Below are 22,431 nucleotides of genomic sequence, written 5' to 3' on the forward strand. Positions count from 1 at the left end.
CCATTTATAATTATTTCTTTTATATAATTTAAGGTATGACAACTAACTCCCATTAAATTATCAATTTGACTTTTTGACTCGTCCCTAAGTCAAAATTAGCCGTTGGTCAAGATAGCCGTTGGAGGCTCTGCTCAGACTATTTAGCATGCAAAGCTGGATCTGTTTCTTCAAGTTGTCCTGACGATGAACGACACTGATTGGTTTGAAACGCGTCGACAAATGCATCTCTTTATGTGATTTATGCTGAAGTTCTACTTATAAATAAATTTACTATATTTTTTATGTAATAGATTTAAAATTAAAACAAATATATATTAATAATTCAAATTTTAAACTAAAAATAAAAAAAGTTAATAACTCACTTTATTTAAATAGTGAATATGAATTAAAATAAATTTAATTTATTTTAAATATAAAAATACATTAATGGCTTACTTTATTTAATATAAAATATTAATTTAAAAATGAATTGGCATAAACACAAGTCCTTTCCGGAAAAACCAATTCATTTTTTTTTAAATAGCATTATCGAACCCGTGATTAAAGATGAGAATGATGACACAGAGAAAAATACAAAAATACCAACCCATGAGAAAACATTATAAAGAGTATTAATGCATATCAAAATCTGTAACATCGAGACTTCCAAATATCTTAGATTTGGCACAGTAAACTCCCAGAGGCTGGAATGGACCCACAGAGCATCGCAAAGGAACCGCCAGAGAACAATTAAAAGCCATAAAGCAAAACTGATATAGAAGTTTGAGTGAGATTCCAAGAATGAAAATGCTTAAAATGCCTCCAATGGACCCATACAGGATCCTTTATGCTCAGTTCTTTGACGAAATAAAGAGGAATATGTAGATGGTGATGGGCAAACGATAAAAAGTTTTTTAAATAGAGTTAGGGGATCCTGGGTCACCAACCCGGCACAAAATATATACATAAAAGAGACAGTGAGCGGACAAGGTAAAGCAAAGCATGGAGCCTATCATTAATTCTACACAAACACCTATGGACATAGATATATGTATATCTTTTGTTTTTATTTGGTGCTGTTGCTTTTTCACTTGGACGTCACTCTTTAACCAGTGGTTACTCATCTCACTTGCTTTCTACGTCTTCTACTGGCAGCGGGTAAGTAATAGCTGTAAAAAAATCACAAAACACAGCAGACCAAGCGAAACAACAAGCTGAATCCAGTGATTGTTAACATAAATCCTACATTGATTGCAATTCATGACAGGACGCCCCTTCAGTTTCATGGTTTTTCAGCAGGGAATGCGTCTCTGCTGCGACCCAGACATTGTGCTGCTTTTTTGAGGGTTTATTCCATTGGCAGTGTACAGATAGTCTGAGGAACCGGGTCAGAAAGCCTCCATGGGGACAGATCAGGGCAGAGGAGTGATCAGACACTGGATACTGACATACCCAAAAGCATTTTCTGTGTAAAATGAGGTATTTACTCACATATTCCCTCTGTGCATTCGGTTTAGCATAAGTTTATCATCGAAGAGTTGAAGAATGGGTCTTTTCACTGCAGAGCATCATTTAGTTTTCTTTGGCTCGTTTATAATTGAAAGAAATGCACATTTGTTATTTGTTTGAATGAAATGCAGTTTTGTATGAGTGGGTTTGAGCTCATTGATTTGGGTGTTCTGTTTCTATGGTGTCTATTGTGTGGCATTGCCGGTAGTTGTTTGTTCTATCTTATCATTCAGGTGCTTTGCGTTTGATGGTTTCCCTTGTTCTTTAATTTCTGTTTTATGACAATTGCATTATATCCAATCTGGGTTTTACTTCACTTAACCCTTAGACCAACGAAATAGTGATTTAGGCCCTCGAACTCTAAATTGGAGCAGAACAGACAAAAGGGTCTCAATACCGGATTCCGCACTATTTGCTCATTTCATAGAACTCATAAACATTTCAGACATCATACTTACAAACATTTCCATTGGGCATTTATGATGTCAAGTTCAGACATTGAATAGAACCCTATGTTAGAGATGCAGTGTTGAAACAGTATTATAGAAAGTAAATGCAATAATGGCGGAGAGACAATCTAGTGGAAGTTGGCGAAGATAACATATTTGCTGAACTGGCAACTTGGAGTTGGTGCTATTTAATGACAACAGTAGAGATGATTTATTAACATTTAGTGAGCACTTTTAAAGTTAACGCAGCGTGGAGAAGTAGCGACTCACGGCAGACATCATTCTGAAGTTTAACAGGACTCTCATCATTGTGTCAGAAACTGCGTAGAAACTACCGGTAGTGGATGGGAGGAAGGCTGGAAACTTCCACCTCGACCGGATATTGAAGTTTGATGGCATTATCAGTTGAGAAGTCTATCAACTGCGAGAAGCTTACTAAGGTGTTTCGACAGTCCCACAGACCTTGACTAATAATTTAGAGGCAGGAATTGCGGTCCGAAAGCACGAACATAAAAGGTCTTTGGTAATGTGACAGATACCTTCGATCTGCAAACTATGTCCAATATATACTACCAACAGTTAATCAACCTAACTAATTATTATTATTAATAATGCCACTATGCCTCTTCCATAAGAAAAATGAGCTCTCAGCCTCTCAATCTGAATCATATGCCCGCCTTTTGTAAAGTTGGTAAACCAAGGATTTACATCCCCTAAAGAAAGCAGATTTCCAGGACACTGAATGACATAACACCAAGTTGAAAGTTCGGGTGTAATCCTCCAGGCTTTATTAAGTCTAATATTAGTTCGCGAAGTATCTCAACCGCTGGTAAGCATCAACAGGTTTAGATTTTCAGAAAGGTTTAGAGTAGTTCCATCTCCAACCCTTCCACCAATTGGTGGGAGCCTTGATTGCAAACTTAAACGAGAGAGAGTCCAAGATTATATTTTTCATTCTTTCCAAAATAATTTTGTCATGCGTTGCTTATATTGAACTAAGCTTTGATCTGATTCCAGGATTCTCAGTCTCTATGTTTCTGGGAGTAAATATCTCCAACTTTAGATGTCCATGTTGTTGGAGAGATTAGGTAGTTGATGTAGAAATTGAAGTTGCAGAAGGGCTTCTTCCTAGAGGGATATTTTCGATGGCATGAAAAAGTTCCTTTTAAGGTTATGGAGCTTGAAAAGGCTAATCAGTTTTAGGTTCCACAGGAATGTGGGTTGAGTGATTCAATCCTTAACAGAGTCATTTGGTCCACTTGTTAGAGAAAATATGGGTACGTGGATTAAAAAAGGGTTTATTGTAGTATTCCATCCTCAAATAGAAGTCTTGGAAGCAAAGGGAGCGTGAGAGGTATAAGTCCAACAAATAATGAAATACTAGAAGGATGGCACTTGGGAAGGTTCCCATAGGAAGGGCATTTGCGAAGGAAACTCTAAAGGAATGTGCCTACATGAGGTCTGGTGCAAGAATGTGTTGTGCTCTTTGTTATGTGCTCAAGCACCGACAAGGTAGGTTGTCAATCATGAAAAAATTATAGGGTTTGAACCTAAGTTGCACAATGCGTGGAAACATGTATGAGTTTCTAAAATGGGAACTCTTCGAAGTGTGGCTCCTCCAAAAAGGGTATGCAAGTGAGATAACAAGGATATAAAATGTAGGATAGAAAGGATAGAAAAGGTAAGATAAAGGAGAATACCAATAGGAAAGATAAAGGAAAAGGATAGAAAAAGTAAGATAAAGGAGAATATCAATAGGAAAGATAAAGGAAAAGGATAGAAAATATAAGATAAAGGAGAATTCAACTTTTACTTTAAGAATTTAATGTTACCATTAGTTACCAATGTGCCAAAATCCTTAGAGCTCAATACTCTATCTATATTTTGTCTTAAAGAGTCATTGGCATAGATAGGGCAACATATTCCCATGGGTGCCACACCCCTCATAGGTACTTGTGTGACCCTGGAAACTTCCAAAAAGATGCTCGAAACGTCATTGAAAATGGCTGAAACATCTTGGAAATGTTGTTGGCTGGTTTGGTATTTCTAGAGTTGGAACACCACACGGTATGATTGACAGTGTTTCCAAGGTGTTTTGTACCCATTTCAATGTTTTTGGGTGTTTCAGGTGTAGGGACGTGGGAAAACTAGGTGTCTTCTACAACTTAGGTTTGAGTACTTCAATTTCTATTACATTAACCAAATTGTATACAAATATACTTAATGAAGATATTGTGCATTGATAGATATGCATAGTTAACCTTAATTAGGTTTGGATAAGACTTAATAACAATGTTGCAAACATCAACGTCGGGGTAAAATCGACAAGGGTCAAGAAAACCAAAAGATCGTAAAAATTGAGAAATATTGACAAACATTAGTAAAAATTGGCAAACATTGGCTAGGCCAAAAAAATGTTATTTCGTGATTTTTTTTGCGATAAAATCGGGGTTCTTGCAAGATTGCTTAATAATCCTTGGCCAATGTCCATTTGCTCATTTTAGCCTTAGTATTACTTATTAAATAGTCCTATATTCTTTGTATAAGACTAGATGTGAAGATTTAGATGATGATGATGATTAACATCCACAAAGATCAAATTTTGTCTACTGGACCTTAAGAAGGTAAGGGATTACTCAGATATGTTTAGAATTTTGGAATTGAGATCTAATTTGGGTACATGTTGGACTTTTTGAGAGAAAATGTTTTCATTTTCAACCCTCTTAGTGTCACAAAGATGATAGATTCTTTCATCGCACAAAATTTTGGGGATTGTCTAACACAATTTCATTATGGAGCTTGTGAGCATTTGTTGTTATTTTAGCAATGTTGATTTTTTCCTTTACATTGGTCATAACAAAGAGATACTTTTGATCTTCTAGATTAGGTTCATCACCTCCTTAGAGTATCTTAATTTTCTTTTACCATGTAATTCTTTATCGTACCACAATTTCTCTTTAAATTTAGAAGTAATAATATTTATAATATTATCCTTATTATGTAGATTGATATTTCTCAATGATTTAGCCAAGATTGGACATCTTTATTGCATCCCCACTTGAGTTGAAGATGGTTTTGGTTGGAGTTGAAGCAATTTTGGGTAGCTTGTTGTCTTCCATGTTCAGCTTGTTACTATACATTAGGTACTTGGTCATAACAATGCTCGTAATGGGGGAATGGATTGTTTCTATGAGAAGGATATGATAGGGAGTATTGCCTTTAATTTGAGATTAAGTTATAAAATTCTTTTGGATCTGCTCTATCTCTCTACATGATTCTCTATAGATGCTACATCCCCAAACTTCACATCCATATAAGATAACAAGAGCAGTGGGAATAGTACAAGATTAGGGGGACAAGTGTGCAATCCAAGGATAGTGAAATGCCAATTTTTCATGTCTCATAAATTCCTTGCTACAACGTCATCAGATTTAGCAAATAGACAAAAAGGGAGAGAGTGCGCAGACATTGGAGAATACATTGGAGCAGACCAATATTAATTGGGAAGAGTGAACAAACAATGCAGTTTGAGTAGCAAGAAACCTTTTCCATTGATGTCAAAGGGGGAGAGTGAGTAGACATTTGATCTTTAGAGCCAAGGGAGAATCAATAGCTTGATAGGGGGAGTTCAATCCACAACCATCAATGGCCAACAATGTCTAGTGGTGTTTCCATCATGACAAACCGGGGGGGGTGGGATTGTTGGCAGTGTGTTGTTGTCATTGATGGCAAGTGATGGTAGGCTCATGGGGAGCTTGTTGAAGTATCCATGATGCTAGGAATGTTGTAAAGTGTCTAGTGCCATTGATTGCTAAGTATATATGTTGCAAATTTGTTTGCCTTGAAGTCATGAATGCAAATTAGTTGGACAACTGAACTTGGAAGACCTTTTGCCTTTACATATCTTAATCAAAAGAGTATGAGAAGTGCTTGGTTAGATAGTCCCCTTAGATAACTTTCTAGTGATTTACGACACTTAATCTTACTCCCAAGGGATGAGGAGAAATCTTGAGTTGAAGTTCAGTCATGGTTCCTAAGGCTCATTATTCTGAAAGGGGATCTAGGTTCTGAAAGGGGTTCCACTTCATTGGATCGATGCTAAACAAACGAAAGACACAAGATTAGGGTGAACATGCCAACGATTGATGAGCAATGAACCACCAAGGTCCTGGTTATGGTGCCCAGTGACAAAGAGCCTAGTGGCAAGCACCCAGGCATCTATTAGATTGACCGATACGAAATTGCGAAAGCAAAAACTCAGGAGGGAGTGTGACGAGCAGCGAGTGGTGGTGCGGCAAGTCCACTGGTCATAGTCCCTATGTGCTTATTAGATTGCTTTGTCTAAATGACGTGTACACAACGAATACAACAACGAGGTGGTAGGTGGCAAGACTTGACACGTTCTTTCGAGGTGCCAAGTGGTAGGCCAATTTTGTAGCCTAATGAGATGATGACATTATAGGATGACACGTAGCACTCTGTGATTGTGAGTTGTGACACCTGGCAGGTGGATTTGGTGTTTTTGGATGGTCAAATGGATTGTTGGTGAGTGACTCATGGAAGTTACACTTCAGCAGAGGACATGTGGTAGGCTTTGATTGGTCATATAGGATTACTTGGAAGACACATGGTAGGTGATGTGGACGACACATGGCTGGTGACGTGGATAACATGTGGCACGTGGTGATTGGTACATGAGGAAATGAGGGGGCAAGAGAGGGCGCATGGTACACGCTGATTGGTGCACGTGGACATGATATGGCAACTTTGGATGCCTTGGGATTTGTGCTAGGGATAAGTTTTGCAAGGTTTTTTAGTGTTATATGATTTTGATATTTTCGTGAATTTACGAATCGGTGGTCAACAAATGGCAGAATATCTACAACAGTTAACAGTTAACAGGATCATCGTCAAGAGAAGTTTTTGTTCATCAGACCACCCAGTTTGAAGGATCTTGCAAACGATAAAAGGGCTGGCTGACAATCGATGAGTGGTGATGAGCCCAAGGTTTCAACGCTTGGTTGCAAGGGGTTTAGCGACAGGTGCCTAAGTGTCTAGCGAATTGCCTGGTTGGAAGGTCTTGCACATCGAAACAAATTTAGCCAACGAGCGGTGTGCAATGCAGTAGCAAGTCAGTGGTCACAACCCTAGTTGCGAAGGGCTAGGAAATAAGCGTCGTGGGATTAGATCCATCGGGCCATCAACCATTGGCCATACCAACATTAAGCATTCAGGGTGCAATCAGAGCAACATTTTCATGTGGCAAACTAATTAATGAAGCAGAGTAGGAACGAGATGTGTGCAAGTATTTTACGTGTGAGTTGGACAAGAAAGGCAACAAACAGGTCAATTTAATATCCAGTCAGGCTGAAATACCATGTGTAAATACCATGGACTGATAGCCATGGTAAATAAAGGGTTAAAATTATAAATGCAGAGGGAAATACTAGAAGAAGAGGGTCGACCTGTGTACATGAAAAATGCGTTCTGAAAATGACAACGAGAGATACTGCAGAAGATAAAAACACGTTAAGCTCCTGTCTGAGAGATGTTGAGGAATGGCCCGAATGTGGAATACACGCAAAATTTGAATATGAGATGTCAAGAGTAGTGCTAAGTCTAAGAGAAGAGATGTCAGAACAAATTTGAAAAGTTGCGATCATATATGGGTTTGAGATGCAGAAGAAAGACATAATTTGTAGATGCGATTAAGTTAGAATGTGAAGTGGTGATGGTCTGAGTATGTCTGAGTTGTAGTAGGATTTATAGTTGACTGAGAGCTAAAGTGTGACTTAGTGAGAGCAACACAAATAATTTTGACGATTAAAAAGGAAAGAAAGCTTGTGGATTTGAGTTGGAAAATGGATGAAAGAGGGATCTGCTAGGATGAGCGGGTTGGTGACTGCACATCAGGGGATACAAGTCTCCTTCAGGTTGGTGCCTCCTGTAAGTGGGTGCTTGTAAATCAGGAGATGGGTGTCTCCTTCTAATTGGTTCCAGAAAAATTGACGTAACAGTAGGTTGAAGCCTACAACAATATTCAAACATAAGTTTTGTGGTTTTCTCCCTTCATGGGTTTCCACATACATCTGGTGTTCCTATGTGTTGTTAATTTTAGGATAACAATGGTAGTTCTATGCTTAGAGCAATTTTATTTCAATTTTCTTTATTAGCCCAATATCATATCCAGTATAGCAATCACATCAACATGATAGTAAAATGCAGATAGAACATAAACAATAATAGTAGAAGACAAGCCAATACAAGAGGACACAAGATATGGCACCAGCCAGGGACAAACCCATTGTGGGGAAACCCTTGATCAATTCTTCTTATAATTCTTTAAAAGTTCAGCACAGAGAGAGAGTACAATTTACAATATTCACTTGCCCAAACTGATCAGTCAAAACAGCAGAAACAGAAAGCCCTAACTAGAAAGTCAATGCTAGTCAACGGGGTTGAAATTGATCTTCAAAGCATCTTGGTCAACCTTGGTCAACTTGACTTCCAACAACAAGATAATGCAGTGCAAAACAATCCAAAAATAACCAGTCAAATATGGTAAACAAAGGTCAACGCAACAACTTGAATTAGGGCAGTCAACGTTGGTCAATGCAAGGGTCAAACTGCCTCGGTTTTTGTGGCCAGAACAACGACCTGCTCAAATAGAAGTCTCCCTCACAAAACTGAAGTCAAATAGGGTCAACGCTGGTCAAAGTCAGCGTCTTGAAATTTCGGTCAAATTTGGTCAACGCAGCAGCTAGAAAAGACAATCTTCCTTTTGCACGTGTGGAAAGAGAGAGGCCTAGAAATCCGTACCCAATCAAGATGAGAGAGAGAAATAATGAGATGAGATGCCAAAATGAGGAGGAGGCACCTTGTATTCATATGTAATGTTGAAGGTTGGAGGAGGCACCTTGTATTTATACGCAACGTTGGAGGCTAATTTGATGGTTGGCCGACCTTGACAATTTGTCCATAATCAAAATAAATTCATAACTTCATTTGTACATGTCAGAATGGGATGATCTTTAGATCAATCCTGCACCTCTTGGAAAGAGGAATCCAAGAAAAATAATAACTGCCTCATAAGAGCTGTCCAAAGTTATGTTTGGCCCTAGTTGTCAAATTTAACACTCCCTCTCAACTAGGGAGAACATCACCTGCCAAACTATTTGACAATCTGTACCATCCTTGTGACTGCACTGCTTTGCTGAACCATGAAGAAAGAAGAAATGATTGAGAATATATCATACCATTCTCCACTAACTCGAAGTTTGTCTCCAACAACAGAGAGTGTGTCATACCATTCTTAACTGTCCCATAGTCAGTTTCCATTGATCCTAGATCAATATCAACATCCTAGCATAGGGAGTACGGTAGTACACAACGCACCCATCGGTAGTACTATGGTCCCTATCCCCATTTCCCTACTCATTGGCCAGATGACAATTACTTCCCATGAGTCTCGAACTGCATGGGTAGGATGTGCCGACGGGAGAAGGTGAACCATTCATCCTACTCATATGCCATAGGGGAGGGTGAACCACTTAGCCTATGCATATGCCACCATGGGGTATCATAGGGGAAGGTGAACCATTCACCCTGTACACAGTGCACCACTAGGGGAGGGTGAGTCACCCTATGGTCGCTCATCGCTCCAAGAAGTACCCCAAGCCCCCCGGAGCTCCCAGAGCTCACTATCCATCTCATATAGGACCCTCATAAGAGGGTCTCTCCACGACTCCAAGTCATTCACGGAAGGTTAAGAATTTGACCTTCCCGAGGGGCTTCGTAAGAATATCGACGGCCTGTTCATCAGTCTTAATATGATGGAGCCTTATTGCTCCCCGCTATACCATATCTCGGATAAAGTGGTACCTGATGTCAATATGCTTGGAGCGATTATGAAACATGAGATTCTCAGAAAGACGAATCCCACTCTGGTTGTCGCAGAGGATCACGGTGGTATCCAACACATGCCCAAACAACTCATTAAAGAGCTTCCTCAACCAAACAGCTTCACAGTAGGCCAAACTAGCAGCAATATATTCAGCCTTAGCAGTGCTCAAGGCAATCGACTTCTGCTTCCTGCTCATCCAGGATATTGAAGCAGAACCTAGAGAGAAGCAACATCCAGATGTCCTTTTACGATCCACCACACTGCCAGCCCAGTCTGCATCAGAGTAACCATGGAGGCTCACATTCTCGGCAGTGTATCTCAGTTCATAAGTGATTGTGCCTGAAGATATCTCAAGAGATTCTTGGCAGCAATCCAATGTATGTGATGAGGCTCGACCATAAACTGACTCAATGTATTCACTGCAAAACATATGTTCGGACGGGAGTTTGCCAAGAAAATCAGGGCCCCTATGAGTTGGCGATACTTAGAAGGATTTCCCAAATCGGGCCTGACAACACTTCCGCATAACTTCTTGAAGTTAAGTTCCATCAGAGTAGTCACAGACTTGCAGTCCACCAACCCAAATATTTCAAGTAGCTTCACAACATATTTTCCTTAAGAAAGGAAAATCTCCCTTTGCTTTTGCCAAACCTCTAAGTTGTAGGAAACGTTGCCCAGGGGTTCGTTTTCGACCGGAAATGAAACGAAAACGAGGAAACTTGTACTGTACAGCCTAGAAACTCGTTTCTGACCGTACTAGCTCGTTTCACACTGGGGAAACATGGCCAGTACGGCCGGAAACGAGTTTCCAGGCCGTACGACGAAGTTTCCAGTTAACGTTTTCTCTTTTATTTAATTTTTTAATTTTTTCGCTTCTAATTTTTTATTGGGCGACTAAAATATCTTCTGGATGCTTCTAGATGCCTCTCTCAATGATCCGGACTTAAACAGGAACGCAACAAATTACAGAGATAACCATAAACACAGATATGCAGCGGAAATAATACTTCATTTCATTAATGTAAAATATTGAAATATGCTTACAAACAGTAATGGAAATACACTAGCTAGGGCGATGTAGCTTGTCTCTGAGAAGAGATGTGGTGGCTACATGCCTCTGAACTGTATTACAATGAGGCTCGAAGGCCTATTTATTGTTGAGAAACAATGGAAAACCCTTAACATTCCAAAACCTAACCCTAGAAGATGAAACACCAAATTGTGGGCCCCGTTTGGGTAAATTGGTACACCAACTTCCCGGGATCGTAACTTTGGCATACGATCTCCGTTTGACGCGTACAATAACTCGTTAGAAAGATCTGTCCGAGAACTACCACTTTGGGATGCAACATGGGTCCATGGATCCATGTTGCCCTAGATTTCCCAAAAAACGTCGTTTAGGGCCTCAAAACAGCTCTGGAAGTTCAGGACCTGAAAACTGCTAAAAATAGTAAGTTGTGCTACAATTAAGGAAACTGAAAATGCTGAGAGAAACAATGGTGGGGGTCCAGGTGGACTTGGCAGGTGGCCTCCAATATCCACCTGGATCATTCCTCCCCCCTTAGGAAGCAATGGTCCCCATTGCGTTGAGTTCCTCCATGAGATGAGGAAACTTTTGCTGAACTTGTTCCCTGGTGAGCCACTTGCCCTAGTGAAGGAGTTGGCTTGCTTTGACAACTCGATACAGTTGGATATTCTGTTGGCGAGTGTTCTTGATCTGTGTGTCCATGATCCAATCAGTTGCAGCTTGTTCCATGCAATCTGGATTTAATTCTGTGGGTGTGAGCTGTTCTGCAATGTCGGATGTGTCTAGCAATGGTGGAAAGTATGGCCGAAGGCGGTCCACATTGAACACTGGGTGCAGGCCAAGGAATGGGGGAATGCTGAGCTCAAATGCATTGTCTCCCATAGCCTTAGTAATGGTGTAAGGACCATATCGGAGTGGTCTCAGTTTCCGATAGGCTCCAGTAAGGCGTTCCTTTTGCAAATGCAACTAGACTTTGTCGCCCACCTGAAACTTGTGTTGCACCCGATGTTGATCATGTCGCTGCTTGTACTTGGCATTTGATTTCTCCAGAATTTCATGGACCTGCTGGCGAATATGTTGGATGCGCTCAATGAAGCTGGTGGCCTTATCTGTTTCGGACTGGACATGAGCTGAATTTATGTGAGTAGCTGCAAGTGGCATGGCCACATCAATGGGGCATAGTGGCTGGAATCCCAAACCCACCTGAAAAGGGCTATGGCCAGTGGAGCTGTGAAGAGCTTGGTTGTAGCTGTGCTGAACATAGGGGAGGCTCTCGTCCCATGTCCGTGGATGCTTTGAGTTATACATGCGCAGAATGTGCACAATCATCCTATTGACAACCTCTGTCTGGCCATCAGTTTGAGGATGGAAGGCTGTGGACTTCGTGAGTTTGGTGTCCAACATTGACCAGAGATTGGACCAAAATGTGCTGAGGAACCGACTGTCCTGATATGAGATGATAGACTGTGGGATCCCAAAGTGCACCCACACTCATTCAAAGAAGAGTTTAGCAGTGGCTTCTGCTGTGATATTCTTCTTGCAGGTCGCCATACTGGCCATCTCTGAGAACCTGTCGACGACAACAAAAACACAGTCATTTCCATGCTTAGTGGAAGGAAGGCCTGACATGTAATCCATGGAGATGGATTCCCAAGGTCGACTAGGGGTAGGCAACGGGGTATAGAGGCCGTGCTTCTTGATGGTCGGTTTGGCAATGGCACAGGCAGTACATGATCTGATGTACTTCCCAACATCCTGTCGAAGATTCAGCCAATAGAAATAATTTTGCAGTACTGCCATTGTTTTCTCGACCCCGAAATGCCTAGCAACCCGACTGTAGTGTGCTTCCCAAATCATCTTGGCACGCTCACTTGAAGGAACACAAAGGTGACCCAGGTGGCATAACAGGGCATCCTGGAGGCGAAAATCTGGAACATGCCGACCCTCCAAGAGTGTCTGGTATGTGTGGCCGAATTCTGGGTCGCTTTTGTAGAGAAGTGGCCAATCAGAAGTCTCGTGCCCACAAGAGTTGAGCACGGTGGTTAACGCCATGATTGGTGGTCGACTGAGGCAATCTGCAACATTATTGGTGCTGCCCTTCTTATACTTGATATTCAAGTGGAACTGTTGCAAGTATGTAGACCACTTCTGATGGCGATCATTCTGCAATTTCCCTTGGGTCTGTATGAACTGCAGGGGTCGGTGGTCTGTGTGGATGACCGTTTCCTTCCCCAAAATGTAATGCTTCCATTGTCGGCAGGCTTGTACAATGGAATACATCTCTTTATCATAAGTGGGGTACTTTCGAACTGTGTCTGAAAGTGTTTCACTGTGATATGCCACTGGATGTCCCTGTTGAGTAAGGACTACCCCAATAGCATAGTCAGAGGCATCTGTCTCGACCTCAAATGGTTGTTGTAAATCTGGTAACGCGAGCACTGGTGCCGTGCAGAGGCGATCCTTCAACTCTCTGAATGCCTTCTGTTGAGATTCAGACCAAAAGAATTTTGCTTTCGCCCCTCCCTTGGTGACTTGACTCAAGGGCCAAGTAATATGAGAAAACCCCAACACGAACCTGCGGTAGAAGTTGGCAAGACCTAGAAAGTTGCGGAGTTCTGTTAGAGTGGTTGGAGATGGCCAATCCCGAATGACTTGGATCTTGGCTGGATCCACATGCACCCCCTGTTCATCAATGATGTATCCCAGATACTGAACCTGGGTCATGCCAAAAGTGCATTTCTCCAAATTGGCACATAGCTTGTGTTGCTGGAGTGTTTGGAGAACCTGTCGGATGTGGTGGAGGTGCTCTTCCCAACTTTGGCTGAAGATCAGAATGTCATCCAAGTATACTACTACAAATGAGTTGGTGAATGGCCGCAAAATATCATCCATTAGCCTCATGAAGGTTGCAGGAGCATTCGTCAATCCGAAAGGCATAACCAACCATTCAAAAAGGCCCTCCTTGGATTTGAAGGCAGTCTTCCACACATCAGAGGGTTCGATTGGTACCTGGTGATATCCTGACTTCAGATCGATCTTGCTGAAATATTTCGCCCCCTTTAGTTGGTCCAGGAGGTCATCAATCCGCGGGATCGGGTACCTATTACGGACAGTGATCTTGTTTAGTGCCCGATAGTCAATACAAAGTCTCCATGTCCCATCCTTCTTCTGTACCAACACGATCGGGCTCCCACAAGGCGATGAACTCAGACGGATGTGACCTTTCTGCAAGAGCTCCCGAATCTGCCTCTTGATTTCATCGTTCTCCAGAACGGAGCGCCGATAAATTGGTCCATTGGGTAGCGGCGCACCTGGGGTCAGATCGATGGAGTGCTTGACCTGACAGTGCAGAGGAACCCCTGCGGGGGAGGTGAAGATGTCCTCGTACTCCTCCACGACCTTGTCCATCTGTAGTTGTCGTGCAGAGGGGCCCTGTCTGGAGGCCGCGACCACCGTCTTCTTCTTTCCTTGAGGGCGTATCATCAGGAAAACAAATTTCCTGGTTTTGGAAATGAACTTACTGCATTGTTTTGCAGTAATCAAAGAGATGGCGGTAGGTGGTGCTACCTTTGGTATCCTGTACAACTTATTTCCCAATGTAATAATAACAGCACGGGGCCTTGATTCATACACAGCATGTCGCTTCCACAAGTATGGCTGTCCTAATAATACATCACAAACTTCCAAGGGAAGCAATGTCACACAATACCTCATCCGTGAAGGGCTTGATGTTGTATGGAAGGCGACACTGCTGGCTCACGCGAAGATCTCGTCCTTGGTGAAGCCACCCAATGGTGTACGGTTGTGGATGTGCTGTGGTCGGTAAGCCTAACCGCTTCACGACCTCTGCCGAAATGAGGTCCTTTTGACTCCCGCTATCAACAATGAACTGTATCGGGGAGCCCTTTACCCACATCTGGGAGTGGAAGAGACGCTCTTCCTCCTCTGGATCTTCGGGTTCATTTTTCTGGATCTTGGCGGTAGCAACAGTGGCGTTGGGATCCACATCAATGATCTGCTTCCCTTTGTCATTCCCCTTATCGGGTTCTGACTCAGAGTCGGAACATGCATCTGATTCTGAAACCTTTAGCTCAGCCACCAGTGACTGCTTGGCCCGACACTCACTTGTGTTGTGAGTGGAGCTCTTATGGAACTCACACCATTTTCCCGTGTCCTTTTTCGGCTTCGCGGCGCTGTTCTTTGCTTGCAGCTTCGGTGGGTTGTCTTGGGCTGCCCCGCCTTGGCTTTTTCCTTTGTTCTGTGGTTTAGGGGCACCTTTCCCCTGCTTTGGATTCGCAGATCCAAAGTCTCGCTTCTTTTGTTTAAACTTCTGCTCGACCTTGACGGCATATCGGTATGCTGCACCAAGCGAGGAGATGTTCAGGAATTGTATTTCTTCCTGGATGTACTTGTGCAGGCAGCCACGGTATTTGAGTATCAAATGCTGCTCCGAATCCTTGATACCCAACTTTGTGTGAAGGGTATGGAAAAGATTGGTGAACTCTGGCACGTCTTGGTCCCTTCCCTGCCGCAGTGTGGTCCACTTTATGTATTCATCCTCATAGCTTCCGATAGGGTAGTACTGCTCCTTGATGGCATCCCGGAATGAATTCCAGGTGGGTGCGGCTGAAAATAGTGAGCCAGTACTTTCTTCCTTCTGCTCGCAGTAGGTTTCCCAACAATCCTTGACGTGGGGGGCTGCTTTGAGAAGAGCGAAAACAATCTTTTCCCGACTCGAAAATTCATGAACAGAAAAATAACCCTCTAGCAGATTTAACCATTTATCTACGACATCTGCGTCTATCTGACCCTCGAATATGGGGATTTCAAAATTAACTTGTACCTTAAAGGGCGTGGCGTTTCTAGAGTAGCTGCTGGAAGCCGATGCGTCGCTTCTGGGTAGCCGCTGAAGGATCTGGGCAAAGCTGTCCATCATCGCGTTCCGTTGTCGCTCGAGGGCTTCTTCGAGCAAGATTTTGATGGGATCTCCTGCCCCCTCGTCTTTCTTCTCATCCGCCATGAGAGGCCGTCGGGATTTGCGAGGCTGGTCTTGCAAAGGTTCGACCAGTTCAAGCCCTAACTCCTTATATCCCGACCTTGTTGGGGACATGCAAAGAAAAACAGAGAAAAAGCAGACCGCTCTGATACCACTGATGCGGACTTAAACAGGAACGCAACAAATTACAGAGATAACCATAAACACAGATATGCAGCGGAAATAATACTTCATTTCATTAATGTAAAATACTGAAATATGCTTACAAACAGTAATGGAAATACACTAGCTAGGGCAATGGTAGCTTATCTCTGAGAAGAGATGTGGTGGCTACATGCCTCTGAACTGTGTTACAATGAGGTTCGTAGGTCTATTTATTGTTGAGAAACAATGGAAAACCCTTAACATTCCAAAACCTAACCCTAGAAGATGAAACGCCAAATTGTGGGCCCCGTTTGGGTAAATTGGTACACCAACTTCCCGGGGTCGTAACTTTGGCATACGATCTCCGTTTGACGCGTACAATAGCTCGTTAGAAAGATCTGTCCGAGAACTACCACTTTGGGAGGCAACGTGGTTCCATGGACCCATGTTGCCCCAAATTTCCCAAAAAACGTCGTTTAGGGCCTCAAAGCGGCTCCGGAAGTTCAGGACCTGAAAACTGCTAAAAATAGTAAGTTGTGCTACAATTAAGGAAACTGAAAATGCTGAGAGAAACAATGGTGGGGGTCCAGGTGGACTTGGCAGGTGGCCACCAATATCCACCTGGATCACTCAAGTTATAAAAAGGAGGACTTTCTTGAGTGGGGCAGCCTAATGTTCAAGCCTATGGCCTTAGTGTTGATATGCAGTTCATGGTAATGTTAAATTCTTGAAGTAAAAGTGACATTCTCCTTTGTGATGAAAATGAAAAATAAAGGAGAATGTCACTTTTACTTAAATTTTTAACATTACCATGAAATGACTTAGGATGTTTGAGAGTGGTTTCGCCCTCATTGGATTTCATATGGAGAAAGTAAAATTTTAGATCTCACTCAAAATCTAGCAGACTTATCTGTTTTTCAGGATTTCAGGATTGTGGGGATTGCAATGTTTCCATTGGATTTTGTCATGTACTAGGGTATGGAACTTGTATTTAATCAAGAGAACCAAGCCCTCTATGCAAGGGAGACTCCCAATAATCAAGAGCACCTAGGGTTCTAGGGTATGGAACTTGTATTTAATCAAGAACACTAAGGTCGTTTGACTATGTAGGAGGAGACTCCCAATCAAGCATGAGACAAGAAATTAGAAATTTCTTGTGGCTGATTTTGGATATTGCTATTTTCATTATGTGATCATTCATGAGTAAATGTGATGTAAATTTAGAGACTTATAGTCCATGCATTGACAATTGACAATTTAATCATAATGTAATAAATTAGAATGTATCATGTATGCTTTATTATTGCACATGTCTTAAATGTCCTAATATATATATGTGTGTGTGTATATATTGCGTTTCTCCGTTTCCAAAATTTGGGGGGGCCATGTATCGTACCTGTTCCCGTTTCGGAAACTCATACTCGTTTCCCCGTATTGTGCAACCTAGCCAGACCTCCAACCCTAGGAAGTAGTGCATCGGTCCTAGGTCCTTCATATCAAATTCGGAAGCCAACTTTCTCTTACATTGATGAATAAGAGGGTTTGCACCTGTCAGAAAGAGATCGTCCACATAGAGTACCAAGATGAGAGTTCTATCATTCTCAACCTTAAAGTAAAGGTTCGGATCAACTTCACTTCTTGTAAATCCCAGCTTCATCAGATAACTATCAATCCTCTCATACCAAGCCTGGGGTGCTTGCTTCAACCCATAGAGGGCTTTCTTCAACCTGCATACATGTGTCTGACGATCTTGAACTTCAAACCCCTCAGGTTGTTCCACATAGACTTCCTCCTTAAGTGAACCATGCAAGAAGGCAGTCTTGACATCCATCTGGTGTAGATTCCATCCTTGCGAGGCAACAAGGGCTATAATCGAACAAATGGTGGTGTAGCGAGCAACGGGTGCAAATATCTCATCATAATCTACACCTTCCTTTTGAGAGAAGCCTCGAGCAACAAATTTGGCCTTGAACTTCTCAACACTTCCATCAACACCATGCTTGATCTTGTAGAGCCATTTAGAGGTGACAACAGATTTGTCCTGGGGTCTAGGGACCACATCCCAGACATCATTCTTCATAATTGACTCGTACTCTTCGTTCATAGCATCCTTCCATACTTGTTGCTTCACAACTTCTTCGAATGAGCAAGGTTTAGACTGAATAATGGTGCTCATAGCATTTAAGTTCTCTTGGTACCTATTAGGCTTGTTGCTTTCACGAAATGTTCCCCTTGGTGCAACATGTCTCTCGGCATCTTCGAGAGTTTCCCTCAACCATGAGGGTCTCCTTTTGGAGGAGGAGGGCTCATGAGGAGGAGGATCAATGGGATCCATTGGTTCTTCAACATCGGGCATCGGCTCATCCTGCGAATCTCCCTGATTTCCTGCATCTACTTCTTTGTCCTTCCTTGGAATAGGAAGGTTGCTAATCTTCCTTAGGGCAGCATCCTCATCAAAGGTGACATCATGACTCAACTCTACTTCTCTTTGACCAGACACATAGATTCTATATGCATTAGAATTTTCACTATAGCCCACAAAAGTTCCTTTCTTCCCAGATGCCTCCAATTTACTTCCCTTTTCTTTTGGCACATGAAAGTATACGGGATAACAAAAATTCTAAGATGAGAAACATTAGGTTTCTTACCAGTGAAAACCTCTTTGGGAGTTTTGGAGTCCAATGCTTGATGAGGGAATCGATTTTGAACGTACACAATAGTGTTGGCAGCTTTCTTTCAGCAACACCATTTTGTTCAGGAGTAAATGCAGTAGTAGTCTCCCTCTTAACGCCAGCTTCCCTGCAATAGTCATTTAATTCATTTGACTCATATTCGGTTCCATTATCGGTCCTCAATATCTTGATTTTCTTCCTTGTTTGATTTTCCACCAAGGCTTTGAAGGCACAAAACCATGAGAATATTTCGTCCTTCTCCTTCAAGAAATATATCCAAGTTTTGCGAGAGAAGTCATCCACGAAGACATCATAATATAATTATCCTCCTAATGATGTCACATGCAACATACCAGATAGATCAGAATGAACCAATTGCAAAATGTATGTGGTCTTGCTATCACTTGAGGGGAATGGTACCCTTGTATGTTTTCCCTCGACACATCCATGACATACACTTTCATGCTCTATTTTGAATTTGGGCATACTTGTAACCATCTTCCTTGCATCGGGTAGAGCCTTATAGTGAAGATGAGCAAACCTCCGGTGCCATAGTTCGGATTGAAGAGATGTGTCACAAGACATGGCTCCCAGTGGGCTTCCTCCAACTTGATATAAATTGTCAACCCTAAATCCAAGAGTAAATGCTTCTTTGAAATTTATTTTCCACACACGTACCTTTCCATTGATGAATGCCACCTTGAATCATTTGTCTTCCATTGCTGAGATAGACACTAGATTCTTCTTTAGATCAGGTACATATACTACTTGAAGATTAACGGTGTTACCTTGATTTAGTTGAAGGGTAACATTCCCAACTCCTTTCACGGGATGGGTGGCATTGTCTCCAAGGATAATTTCCAAATTTGTATCCTTCTTTATCAGATTTGAAAGAGCTTCCTTGTACTCGGTGAAGTGCCTTGAGGCACCACTATCAATCAACCAATTTCCTGAAGTATCCGGAGGAGAGGTAGTAGAGAGGGAAAATATAAGATAAAATTCCTTTTGCTTAGAATTTACAACATTAGACTCATCATACCTGGAGTTTCTTGTTCTTTTAGAAGCTCGATCATTTCCAAGTTGAGTAGTGGAAGCATTCCTTTTCCCTTTGTTGTTGAACCTGCCATTCCTTTGATTGTTGTTGTTGCCCCTGGAATGATTGTGATCATCATCATGAGATGTGTCCCTTCTATTTGGACACTCCCTAGCATAGTGACCAAACTTGTTGCAAATGAAGCATCTTCCCTTCCTTCCATTTTTGAATCCCGGTCTTCCTTCACTTTGCTTATTTGAACCTGCATTGTTCTTCCTTTTAGCATGAGCAGAGAATGTAGTAGGATTATTCCTATTCGAAGGCATCTCCAATTCCATCATCCTTGTTTCTTCTTGAGAACATCTAGTTAGCAATTCTTCAAAACCTGGAATTCTGTCGTTATTGAGAATAGTAGTGTTGAACACATGCCATTCGGGAGGAAGACCTCCAAGGGCAATGAGAGTGAGCTCCCTGTCAGCAATAGCTTCACCAATCGAAAGAAGATCATTTTTGATCTCGGTAATCCTCATGAAGTAGGATTGAATATCCTCACCTTTTCCCTTCTTTATATCCTTCAACTTGTTCTTGAGGAAAAGAATTTGATTTGCATTGCTAGATTTGAACATGCCAACCAACCTGTCATATATCTCCTTTGATGTATTCAAATTGGAGATTTAAGCAACTAAGTGCTTATGAATAGAATCTCAGATGATCTTCTTGGCTTTGACTTCACCCTTCTTGTACTTTGTCTTAGCAGCAGTGGTGCATTTGAAGGAGGTTCCAAAATCTTTCCTTGCACATAATCCATGGCATCTTGCTCTTCTAAAGTCAAATCAAGAGACATCTTCCATGCATGATAATCAAACTTATCATGAAGCTTATCGTCAGACTTGAAGTAGGATGTGGAGGCCATTGAGACTTGTTCTTGATCAGTGATTGCTCCTCTTAGTGATTGCTCTTCACTCGCTTGGGTTTTGTCTTCACCTCAACTTTGAAACCATGTTAGTTTTAGGATAACAATGGTATGTTCTATGCGTAGAACAATTTTACTTCAATTTTCTTTATTATCCCAATATCATATCCAGTATAGCAATCACATCAACATGATAGTAAAATGCAAATAGAACATAAACAATAACAATAGAAGACAAGCCAACACAAGAGGACACAAGATATGGCACCAACCAGGGACAAACCCCAATGTGGGGAAACCCTTGATCAATTCTTATAATTCTTCAATATGGTGGTGGAGGCTAAGCTCTGGTTGTTCTGACAAGTTTGTGTGATAGTGATCAGTGGTCTTCAGTCTCACCATTTTAATTTGTTTATAGTATGTGATAGTCAATTTGGAGCACATGAAACGTGATTGATTTCATGAATTCAAACCACGACGAGCGGAATTCAACCTTGGCGCAAGTCTAACAACAAATGGTTAAACGAGATGTATATAGCGCAAGTCTGGATGAAGCAACACAATTGATGTGGCTTGAGGATGAAGAACGAAATTGTAAAGAACAATGAACACTATCGATTGGCATAGTGTTGAAAACGATGTGCTGGTGAACATGTGGCACAATAACCTTAACATAATTTGTTACCAGCGTGAAACCTTGTCGAAGCATGTCTCATTAGTCCATGGTTAAGAGAACGCGAGTGTTGGTTAATGTCTCTAGTACCAGGAATTGAAAGTATCGAGCATTACTGTAGAGTTTGATGTCTGAGTGCTCAGCCCTGCGGTCATTGGAATTCTGGTTTCATTGATTCCATCTGTGTAAGTGACATGGATCACAGATTTTGGATCAAGCCACGCAAGCTTTTTTTAATATGAAACCAGAATTAATAACATTGATTTATTTTGGAAGAAGTTCAGTCAACAAAGATCTAAAGTTAGTGGAGGATTCTTTGATGGACAATTCACTAGTCAAATACAGATTGTGATGTGGATCCAATTTAGATCAGGCTACGCAGAATTCCTTGATAAACAAGAAAGTTGTTTATATCTATAACAGAGACATAGATCCGCTTTAGATTAGACTTTGGAGGAATTCGATAAGGTGCTATTTTAGCCACACATACATGCATACAACAACGACATAGAATCGATCCTCGGAGGCATTGTTTTGGCCACATGTATAAGTGATGGAAGATTCGATTGAGGTGTAGGTTCGGCCACGTATACGTATACCGTAGATCGAGCCATGAAATATTTAGATGAGGTATGTTTCTAATCACATACATATGTGCTGCACAGTTCGATGCCAAAGGTTCGGGTCTCTCGCCCTCTTTTGGAATCTCAATTGGAAAGATAGTAAAGTACGGTTATAACATGTCAAGCAATAATGTGTAGCACAGTTGGTATGCCATGTGACTTGCCCAACGAAGGTCATAGGTTCGAAAATCAATTTTTAAATTTTAGCCTATACGGTTTCATAGGTTGCATTTTGTCGAAAGGTTGCTATAGCTGGTTGAGTGGACAACAAGCTAATGGGGGGTTGAGTATTAAGGGCTAAAACATGTTGGTATAGTACAAACTCAAAGGGCTAAAGGAGGAGTCTTTTGTGAGCAACGAGTGGATAGAGATCTAAAGGAGTTGATCTTCTGTGGAAGGGCTGATTGCTAAGGAGAGCTAAACAACAAAATGGAAGACAATGTTACAAATCTTCAGAAGGAAGTTACTCCAGAGCCAGAGGGAGAAACAATGGTAGAAGGACTTTCTTAC

General features: G+C 41.6%; 1 protein-coding gene across 4 annotated transcripts in view; it reads left to right on the forward strand.

The window, feature by feature from the left end:
• The first annotated feature begins 961 nt into the window (after nt 1-961).
• The window catches only part of LOC149151610 (uncharacterized), a 33,814-nt gene continuing 12,344 nt past the window's right edge, over nt 962-22,431 (forward strand). For 2 of the 4 annotated variants that reach the window (XM_089445610.1, XM_089445613.1), the window contains exon 1: nt 963-1,458. The gene's annotated coding sequence lies outside the window, so the exon portion shown is untranslated. Of the gene's footprint in view, nt 1,459-22,431 lie in introns of all 4 variants that reach the window. The other 2 variants (XM_089445611.1, XM_089445612.1) reach the window with 2 other exon arrangements.

Source organism: Pinus tabuliformis, chromosome 9, assembly GCF_031772625.1.
Source record: "Pinus tabuliformis cultivar Carrire ecotype Pingquan chromosome 9, CPIR1, whole genome shotgun sequence".
NCBI classification, from domain to species: Eukaryota; Viridiplantae; Streptophyta; class Pinopsida; order Pinales; family Pinaceae; genus Pinus; species Pinus tabuliformis.